This window comes from Cupressus sempervirens, chromosome 6 (genome assembly GCF_028749045.1).
Source record: "Cupressus sempervirens isolate cs-2001-9-10 chromosome 6, ASM2874904v1, whole genome shotgun sequence".
Lineage (NCBI taxonomy): Eukaryota > Viridiplantae > Streptophyta > Pinopsida > Cupressales > Cupressaceae > Cupressus > Cupressus sempervirens.
This window is the reverse complement of record NC_143123.1, coordinates 452,531,202-452,542,496: the sequence shown is the minus strand read 5'-3', so window position 1 is coordinate 452,542,496 and position 11,295 is coordinate 452,531,202. Positions and strand designations below refer to the sequence as shown.

Sequence of the window (11,295 nt, the reverse complement as noted above, 5' to 3'; positions counted from 1 at the left end):
AAAATCTTTATTTTCCAGCGAGCAGACATTAGGATTTGTGTAAAATATTTTTCCAAGAACGAGATTTCCGAGACAAACAAATCTTCAAATATGAACTAAAAACAATAGTCTCGCAGGCAGGACTAATAATAATAAAATATACATAATTCAGAACTAGGGATAAATTTAACTATGAATATAATAAAAAAACAACTTGACGAAAATTCTAGAACCAATACAATGTCTTGCTAGAATCACACTATCAAAACAAAAAATTATAACTTCAAAGAAGAAACCAGGATCAACTCTATAACAAACGATTCTGCGAAGATTAGCTCATTGAACTGGGAAAATTGATTATCTAGGCGAAGAAACAGAAATATTTATTAAATTTAGCGATATCTTCAAGCCTCGCTGAATGCATGGTGAAATTTAAGAAACATCGCAAACAAATATCAGCTGGCCGCATAGCGCAGTGGATTAGCGCGTTTGACTTCGGATCAAAAGGTCGTGGGTTCGACTCCCACTGTGGTCGTCGATGCTAGTAGTTCAGTCTGTATCACATGAACATCCAGAGATTTACTTATTATCAGTATAATCCTCCGACATCTCATTTTGATAACTATGATTGATAATGTACAACAGAAAATCTTAATCAATATCAAGTTTGTTTAATTTGTATTATATTTATTAGGAATCACCTCTACATTTGAGTTGATTCAATCTCATTTGATCTAGTTTACATACAATCAAATCTACAATCAATAAGAAAAATAATAAATAGTAAAACATTTAAAATACTATTCATACTCTACAACCAATAAGAAAAATAATAAATTACTATTATGAAATAGTAAAACATTTAAAATACTATTCATACCATAATAGTTTACAGTCCAAGAAATCACAGGTTACGCTCCAAAACCAGAATATATATTTTGCCCAAAGAGGGAAGAGTATGAAAAAATAGAGATTGCAAGATTGTTGTCCAAACAAACTATCTTTGCATGGAGCAATCACTACTCTACAGTGCAAACTGAAACAGAGTACAAAACAAACTATTTGCTGCAGCAAATACAACTGATGTTGTCTTTTGTCGCATCCTCTGTTCTGAGCTCTATTTAAATGATCACTTACACTCAAACTAAAATCATTCTCCTCTACAAATAATGCTGGTAACTTACCTGCCAAGTAAGCAGAGAGGAGCTTCAAAACTTAATCACCAAGTTATGCAGGAACAGAGGATAATATTTGTACTTAAATTTTGACCTGTTGAAGCTTCTATTTCCTACTTATAGGAAAGGGAGCACACTTCATTAACTTCAGTCAATACATTACGCTTTTCTTCAAGAAGATGGGGGAAAATTGAGAAGCACAAAGATTGAAAAGACTTTGGAATTGTTTAAAATTTCAAATGATTCTCTTTTTTTCTTACGATTTATTTGGCTTACATATTTTTTGTCAAGTCGTCTAAAATAACTCAAATACAAAGTAAGACTAATGGTCTTGCATAAAGGATACCCATAATTGCATAGCTAATGTGGCATCACATCATGGTACCCACACTTGCACAGCTGATGCGGCATCACATTATTGGTTACTTTTTAAAACTAAGGATACATTTCATTCAATTTTGGCTAATCATCATTGTACTAACAACTTCAAAGTTACAAGTATCGGTACAATGTTGTAAAAAAAAAAAGGTGTAAATTAGTAAGTGTAGATATCAAGTCAATGACTCTTAAAATGTTATACAAATGAAATAAAAATACAAATAAAACTATAACTAAATGCTAGCTGCCCTTTGAGGTGGTGCAAGAATTTGATGAACTTGTTCCTTAGGCTAGAGCTCCTTGTTCTCCTTGTTGTCTTAATAAATTTTTACCTCTCTTTTTCTAAAAAATGACCAAATTTCTCTAATCTTATCCTTTTATTTACATGTCTTCTTCCAATTTGACATTGGAAAATATAATCAAATATTACATTCAACATATGTTGTAATTCTACAACTGCTTTTAAGACAAGAAATTCAAATTATAAGACAGTGACAAAGCGAGATGCTACAATAGATCTGGTTGATTTAGCTTAGCAGTGCTTATGATTACAGAAGAAGATGGACAAAATAGTTGAAGAAATTATATTACAGGAGGAGGAAGAATATGAAGCATTGAAAGAGTCCCCTGCAAGACCCACTTGTTTGAAAATGCCATTCTGAGAATACATATTTGCTTAAGATGGCTGCCATCTTAATTGATTTGCAATTATGTTTGTAGCAGTCCAAGAGTTAACTTATAAATGCAAGACTTGTAAGAGGTAGTTAGATAGTTGAGCAAGAGCAATGCCGCATTTCAAAATTGGTCATTTTCCATGACTACAGGGCTCTGGTGGCTATGCTCATGGGCATGGACTCGAAATTTTTATCAAATATGAAAAAGTAAATTTGGAATAGGAATATGTATTCCAATTCCACCAATTTAGGTGGAATAAAAATGAGCATTTCCAATTCCACCTATTTATGTAGAATTGGAAATGCTCATTTTTTGGCCAAAATGGAAATACGTATTTCTATTCTTAATTCCAATTTGGTGCACCGAAATAGAAGATTTAAAATTTTAAGAGTTAACATATGCCTATTCCAGTCTAATTCCCGTAATTCCAATTTGGTGCACCGAAATAGAAGATTTAAAATTTTAAGAGTTAACATATGCCTATTCCAGTCTAATTCCCGCTGCCAAATGAGCCCTCAATGAATTAGACAATGTAGAAAGTGATCACTGCCAAGATATGCTACCTCGATATTGATGAAGACTAATCTGCAACCGTTTATTTGTTGAAGACTAATTCTGATATATTTTTTCTAATATCGAATGAATTGGCTTGGTGAAAATTATCTCAATCCAACCAACATGAGTAATATAAAATGTTTCAATAAATGGATAAAATTATATATTATGGATATGTTTAAGTATTCGATGTGATCTGATATTTTAGTGAGTAGATGTTAATTGTTGTTCCTCCTGATTGCAATGATGGTTTGGTATGATGTTGATTATCGTTGTTTCTGATATTTAAATATTTACAATCTAGCCCTCATTATAGTTTTGTATCTCACTCATTTGAGAAATAAAATGTTAGATTATAGCTTGTAAATCACTCAATTCAAATAGCTTTCGTCTTCAGTGAATTTTTGGATTTTGTTTTACTTCATTCAATTCAAATTGTTTTTGTTTGCATTGTATTATTGAATTTGTTCGATTTAGATTTACTGATCAGACATTTAAATGTTTCAAATTGGGGTTATAGAATAGATTGCGGAAGAAAAAAATACCCTTCCGCGACAATCTGTACAGACATCAATACTTTTTTCCATTTCAAAATAGTTTCATAATCTTATCAATATACATATCAGGTTAAGGTATGTGCAGGGATTTGTCTGTCACACTCACTCATCAGAATTCTGTCTATCAAATTTATTCGTCTTAGATATCATATCCGGTTTTTAAATATTTGATATCATCATATCTTAACCAATAGTATTGAGATTGAAGTTTTTAGAAATTATGAGATTAAATTTTTTAAAGTGAAGAGATTTCTACAATCTATGACAGTGAAATACAAGAACTTCTGAATTTCGTTGTGTTATATGTTGGTGATTATTATCAAATTGAACATACGAAAGGATAAGAAAAATATAAATTAAACTGAATTATTATTAAAAAAATTGACTTGAAGTTCCATCAAATAATTCTTTTTTAAAAATAAAAATTATTGGATATTGAATTTTTTCAAAATGCAAGTGAAAAATAGTTTGGTTTAGGGTGAAGGAAGTTTCTCAGAAATAAATATATAGTTGATTAAATTTATGTTAAAAAAAGTTCGGATTGAGGTTCATAAAGGAATTTGCTTTTCAATAAAATTAGTGGATGTTGAGATTTTTGAAAATTTGTATTAAAAAATTTTGTGGTTTGAGGTTTTATGGAGGAGGTCTTCTTTAAAAAAAAAGGATAAGGAGAAATTAGTGGTACTCATTTTTTTAAAATTGTATAAAAAAGATAGGTTAAGGTTTGAGGAGGTTCTCTTAAAAACAAATAACGAGTGTTGAGATTTTTCAAAATTTGTAGGAAAAAGTCGGGTTGAAATTTTATCAAGGAGGTTTTACTAAAATAAAAATTAACGATCTTATAAATTTAAAAAACTTTGATAAAATTTATGATAGATAATATGTTGAAAGAGTTATGAAAAGGAGTTTAATTTTGTACCCAACTATCTACTATTCAAATTACAAAGAACTTTAATTAAATCATTATAGACTTTGATCTTAAGTTTTCTTAAATTTAAACTTTTATAATACACCAAAATATTTCAAGGCAAATGCCTACCTTTTATAAAAATAAAATATATAGCCTCTATATATAGTAAAATATAATGATTACATAAGAAAGTTTGACAAAAAAAAAAAGGGAGTTAAGAACATGTAAACCTTGTACTAAAGTGTATTGCCTCTAACAAAAGATTCATGTCAAATATTGTCCAAAATGCTAAAATGTTGGCAAGAAGAACTACACTTGCATAATTATAATTGTTACTTAAATGACATGTAAATGAAAATAATATGTATTGTAATTAATTTTAAATATTAAATAAGTGTATTAGAAGTTAGATATAGTGTAATATTAACATCTAAAATAAATTGTTAGATTGTTCAAATATTTTGACAAAAAAATGTAATGATAAAAATTATATTATTATTAGACTTTTATTAGAATAAAAATAAATTATTTTATTAAAATATTGAATAATAATAATATTAATATAATTTAAATATATGATATTAATTTTTTTTTAAAATTATATAATTAACTCACATATCTATAATATTTTTAGACTAAAACAATTAGATCTACTAAAACCTTTAACAATTGATTATGCAAACAATATAATAATTATTGAATACTTATTCATATTTTAACTACTCATTCCTCAAATTATTTTCTAAAATAAAATAATTAATAAAAATATAATATAAAAGTTTTAAATTATTTAAATCTATTTTTTCTTAATATAAATTTAAAATCTAATCAAATAAATAAATTATAATTTAAATTAATTAGTGTAGTAATGGTTTGTACAATTGATTAAAAAAATTCATATGTAAGTATTCTCGCACATGGTGAAAGAGTGCAATATAATTAAAACAAATTGTGTGTAATGTCGCCTTCCCCAGTCTATTAGGATTGATGTCTTTAATTCAAATTGCATATTCATAATGGTTTTTTTTTAATCAAATGATGTTAGATAATATGATTGAAGGGATACAATCCAAGTTGCATAGACAACATCTATGGACTCCCTCATTGTTTTCAGGTCCAAGTGCTTTTCACGAACGAGATGGTGACCCCTATCCTCTATTGGAATATGATCTATTCGATTGGATTTATACAAGCCCCTCCTTGGTAACATTGTATGCTTACGATCACTAATTGTAAAATTAGAGATAATGATATTCACATATTAAAGTTGTTATTTATATTAAGAAAATATTTTAGTTCCAATATTAGTTCTCTTGTATGGATATATTAGGATTAAATAATTATGTGTGATCATGTAATAATTTGATATCAATGTTAACTGTGTGTGTGTGTGTGTCTATATATATATATATATATATATATATATATATATATATATATATATATATATATATATATATATATATATATATATATATATGTATGTATGTATGTATGTATGTATAGACACTCTACACACACACACACACACACACACACACACACACACACACACACACACACACACACACACACACACACACACACACACACACACACACACACACACACACTAATAGTGAATTTCCTTAACCCATTTTTGTAGCTAGCATCACTGTATGTGTGAAATGCCTATTGGTGGAATATTGACTTTCAATAGGTATGGGTCTACTTGTTTATTCATGTCAAAGGTGATACAATTAAGAGCATATTCTCCTCAGTGCCCATGCTTACATTTCAACCATCATTCATTTTATAATTGTTATTTTGGTGATAGTGTCAAATTAGCTTCTTACTGCAATAGGTCAAGTTGATGAAAGGCCATCCTCATCATTACTGTTTTATATTACTTTTGCTGATGTGAGATCTCCTAAGTTTATAAATTATATGCTTCTTCTAATTCCATTCAATATGTTTGAATTTGGATGTAGTTTATTCCTTTTTCAGTGGCCTAATAAATTCCCAATCGTTGGCTCTGCATGGATTATGTTTTCAAAGTGAAGGTAGATATGCTTAGACCATATTCAATGCCTTTTCTAGTTAGGGTGACATGGGTTATATACTATCTAAGGAATCCATTAGGAGATTTGCAACTTATAATACACATGGGTGTTCTATGTAATATGAATCGAACCCACATTAGTGATGTTTAGGATTTTGAGCATTAATAATTATGTCAAAGCAATTAGACATAATTATCATTGATTGATTTAGGGATCATTTATCATTTATATCAATTATACTTGTTGATATTTTATAGTAGGCTAATCTTTTGATATTGCTTAACATGTGGGTATGTGCATGACCATGGTGGGCTAAAAAGTGTCAATGTGAAAAAAAAAAAAAGTCTAAAAATGTCCAACAACAATTTAGAAGTCTTGTTGATGTTTCCCCCCAATCCTAATACTAAAGAAAAAAAAAACATTACCTAAGAAAATCATATACCCGTTATATTAGATACATGTTCCTTTGCCACCCATACTAAAGGAATCTCATGGAAATTGGAGGGTTTGGATTCAAACTTAGTGAGAGGTTGAGATTCTCTCTTCCTTGATCCATGTGATTAAAAATCTATTTGTCAACTTTAAATGCCTTTTTGGTTGTTATAGAATGAGACAAATAAACAAATTTGTCTTTTAATTCTCTTTTTAATTATAGATCTTGTTACATATATTTAATATTATATGAGTTTATAACATATATTGTATAGGATAGTATTATAATATATAAGATAGTATTATATTATATATAATATATATAAAGTATTATATATTATTGTATATAGTTTATATTTTAACATACATAATAATTATATAGTATAAATTTAATATATACCATCTATATTTGATATACTATATACAATTATTATATAGTATGTAATATTAATTATAATATATATTTAATTAAAGTGTATATATATTGTATTATAGAATATATTATAATAATTATATAGGGATCTATATCTCATTTGTTTGAATGGGTCAAAAGGGGTCATAGGGTATCCTATGACCCATTTCGACCCATTCCATGACAACATATGTTCCTATGGGTCCTAGGAGCCTTGGGACATATATAATGTGACTGCATTGGTCAAAATGGGTCATAGGTCCATTTGATAATAACATATGTATCTAGTAGTCATAGGACCCCTAGGAACATATGGATAAGTGCACCAAGTTGTGGTGCCAAAAACATGACACACAAAATGAATTTTTAAATTCTAAAAGTGTGCATGCGCTTTGGCTTGGGCTCCACAAGCTTTTTAAAATCCCAAATTTTTATATATGGGCTGCAAACCTGTGCCCCATTTCATTTGATATAGTTGTTGCAATCTTTCTCCTCAACAGTGTGCACATGGGTTGCAAAAGTTGAAGAATTTTCTCACCCACCTCATCAAAATGCCTCCATGTCACCGAAGATCAAGATCGAGATCACATAGTATGTTTTCTACTCTTGTTTTTGCCTTGTTTTGTAAGTTTTTACATTGTTTTGTAGGTTTTTCCAGTTTTACTTTAAATTTGTTTATTTATTTAGAATGCAATTGGTTTCTTATCAGGAAATGTGAATAATGAACTACCAAATCCCTAGCTAGATCAACAAAATCAAAATGAAAATCGTCCACAAGATCCAAATCAAAACTCTCCACAAGATGAAAATAAAAACCCTCCACAAGAAGAGCAATAAATTTTGCAACCTCCATCGATTGAAAGACCTCCTCTTGGCACCCACGATAACATAATGAATAAAATAGAAAGAGGGAAAAATGAATTAGAAGCACTCATTAGTAGGTTGAAAGCTTGTGGACAAACCAATCCTATGAGAGCACAATTGAAATCCTCCCTTGAGTCCATTATGACCCATGTAAACTCTCCACAAGATGAAAATCAAAACCCTCCACAAAAAGAGCAAGAAATTTTGCAACCTCCACCAATTGAAAGACCTCCTCTTGGCACCCAAGATAACATAATGAATGAAATAGAAAGAGGGAAAAATGAATTAGAAGCACTCATTAGTAGGTTGAAAGCTTGTGGACAAAAAAATCCTATGAGAGCACAATTGGCATCCTCCCTTGAGTCCATTATGACCCATGTAGCTTCTATTAGTGGTTAGTTGAATATTTGGCGTGTTAAGAGGGATGAACAAAGAAGATATTATGCAAATAAATTATCCTATAAAGATGTAAGAAAAAGGAAAATAGAAAAAGGTAGCATTTGTGCATTGTTTAAAAATCTTGGAGAATAAGACACTATTAAACATACAACTAAAAGGTTCCCCATCCTTTGGTGCATACATGATGATATTAGAAATAAATTTTGGGATAGATGGTGGATGGTCTTTGATGCCCCTCCCTGCAATAATCATTAGGTTCCAATGTATTTCTTAAGGAAATTGTATTGTAAATTTTTTCTTGGGAAGATCCCTAATTATTTTGATATATTAGAATCTTAGGGTAGAGGTGTGAGGTCATCATTTGAGAGGCCGGGGGCATGTCAAGACCCTAATGTAGTTAGGGTGCCTATTGTCAAGCCATAGGGTGAACATGTGATTATTCCTTCAATTGTGAAGGAACATGTGGAGACCAGCACTCTAGGGAATATCAATGTTTTGACATAGACCCTCATTCATTGTGCCAATCCATTAGTTGAGGAGGAGCCTTCTATGCATCGCGGTCACATGTGCACATCATGTGGATCCTTATGCAAATTTGGCATTCATGTTGGAGAAAGTATGGATGATGGCCTAGTCACTGATGAGTTCCTGAGTGATACATAGGTAAATTACAATTATAATAAACTAATTTGATCACATTTCATATGTATAGTGAATGACTAAATAATTAGCATGTATTAACATTGTTCAAAATTCAGGGTAAGAGTTTTGATGGCCCTAGTACAAATTCCTCGAGCCCATTTTATGTCATGTCGACGAGTCAAGAGATATGTATCAATTTATACATTTAAATTAATACATATATTTATTAAGTAATCATATGAAGGATTGACAATTTTTTTTTATCCATGTGCATCAATTCTCTACTAGACCATTGACATTCACAAGAGAGTATGAGCCTAGGCATGATATGAGCTTCGTAGAGGTACATTTTTTTCATGTTAATTTAATTCATTTTATTATATTTGTTTCATGTTTCATGTTTCATGTAAATTATATTATATGAAATGTAGTTGTTGACGTCTGAGACTCCTCCTCATCTTTGCCAGTCCATCAATCATGGAGTTGCTGTAGTGATGGCTAGTTCAAAGCCATTGACCAAGGTATGAATTCTTTTTCTTAGTTTTAGTTGTTGTTTATAATAGTTAGTATTGAAATTTTAAATGTTATAAGTGATTATATTGATTGAATTGTTGTAGGGCCTTATTACACCCAATCATCTGTGACCCTTTAAGGTGGACGTATAGAGTGACTATTTGATAGTGGCAAGAAAATAATTAATTTTGTGTATACATACATTTGATTTCAATATATAATAATTATTGATTCATATCTACTTTGTTTGTATTAGCTCCAGTTAGAGAAGAGACTAAACAAGAGGACGAGTAAGTGTGTGAGGAAGACCCCATCATCCCCATTATCTTCCTCCACACAATGACCGAAGACATCTAGGGATTTGTTTCCTTCCCCTTATGGGGAGGAGAAGATATAGGGATAGACACACATGTATAGGCATTAGTGGACACATATGTTGGATTTTATGTTAGTGGACATATTCAATATACATTTGATGTATGTATGCCATTTTATATTTGATGTATGACATATATTTGATGCATGACATTATTAGACGTATGACATTATTGGTTAATATATGATATGTTTGTTCATGTATGACATTATTGATCATCATAATATATTATATATTTGTTAATGTATGACATTATTGGTTATTATAATATATTATGTGTTCATTCATGTATGACATTATTGGTTATCATAATATATTATATGTTTTTTTATGTACGAAATTATTGGTTATCATAATATATATCTTTTTTTTCTTGTTTACATTTTAAGTACATTTCATGTATTTTATTTTAATGTAATTTGCATCCAAAACGATGCAGAGTGCTCACACCAAAAGCTAGTGGTTTCCCAACAAGAACACTTTTAAGGAAAACTACCTTTCCCACCTTCCTAAGTGTCTTCAAAGACTCTTTCCAACTTGGTTACAACATTGAACAAACTTCTACCCAACTTCAAAAAACTACTTGATCACTTTCCCTATTCAAGAATTGGGAAGCAATAAGGGAAAAATGAACAAATTTGAGAAATGGATCATAATCAATTTCTTGCTTCAAACTAACACCTTAGACACTTCAAGGAACACCTAATAACTATCTCACAAACTTCAATTTCTCATATATTCCATCCTTCAAAGATATTCTTCAACATCTTATGAGTGAAAACAATCTTCCAACATCCTATGACTATATTTTCTTTACAACATGTAATTTGCTGATTTTCAGACAACTCTTCACAAAGTGAAGTGATTATGTTTCAAACCCATGAAATGGCTATTAAGACAACCAAAAAGATCCTTAACATCTTTCACTAACTCCATTCAGTGATAACACATAGCTAAAGTGGTGTTTTATTATGAAAAAGTACAGGTTTGCTATTCTAAATAGGAAGTAATGATATTTGACAATAACTCAATGATCCGATGTACAATTTTAGCATCAGTAGTAATTCCTTTCCATATAAAAAGAACTTAGTACTCACCAACACCTTATGCATCCTCTAAATTCATAGAGGATATTTTCATTATTTGACATCTATTCCAATTGATTACCAGTTGGTTTGATTAGTTACAAGGTTAATTTCAATGCTTTCCAAAAAATTGTTAAAATTGCCAAATGTTGTCAGCAACTTTTATTGAAAAATGCAATTTTTGCACTAACTCTTCCTAGAACTTAACCAAGTGGTTTTTGATAACACATAGGACCTATATAAGGTGTAATGAATCTCAAAACACTTATTGAGTCAACTTATTAACAAAAACAACAAAAAA

General features: G+C 29.9%; 1 non-coding gene across 1 annotated transcript; it reads left to right on the top strand.

Moving 5' to 3' along the window:
- Nucleotides 1–440: 440 nt before the first annotated feature.
- TRNAR-UCG (transfer RNA arginine (anticodon UCG)) lies at nucleotides 441–514 on the top strand. Its single transcript has one exon. It is a non-coding gene; the product is annotated as a tRNA-Arg (tRNA).
- The last annotated feature ends 10,781 nt before the right edge of the window (nucleotides 515–11,295 follow it).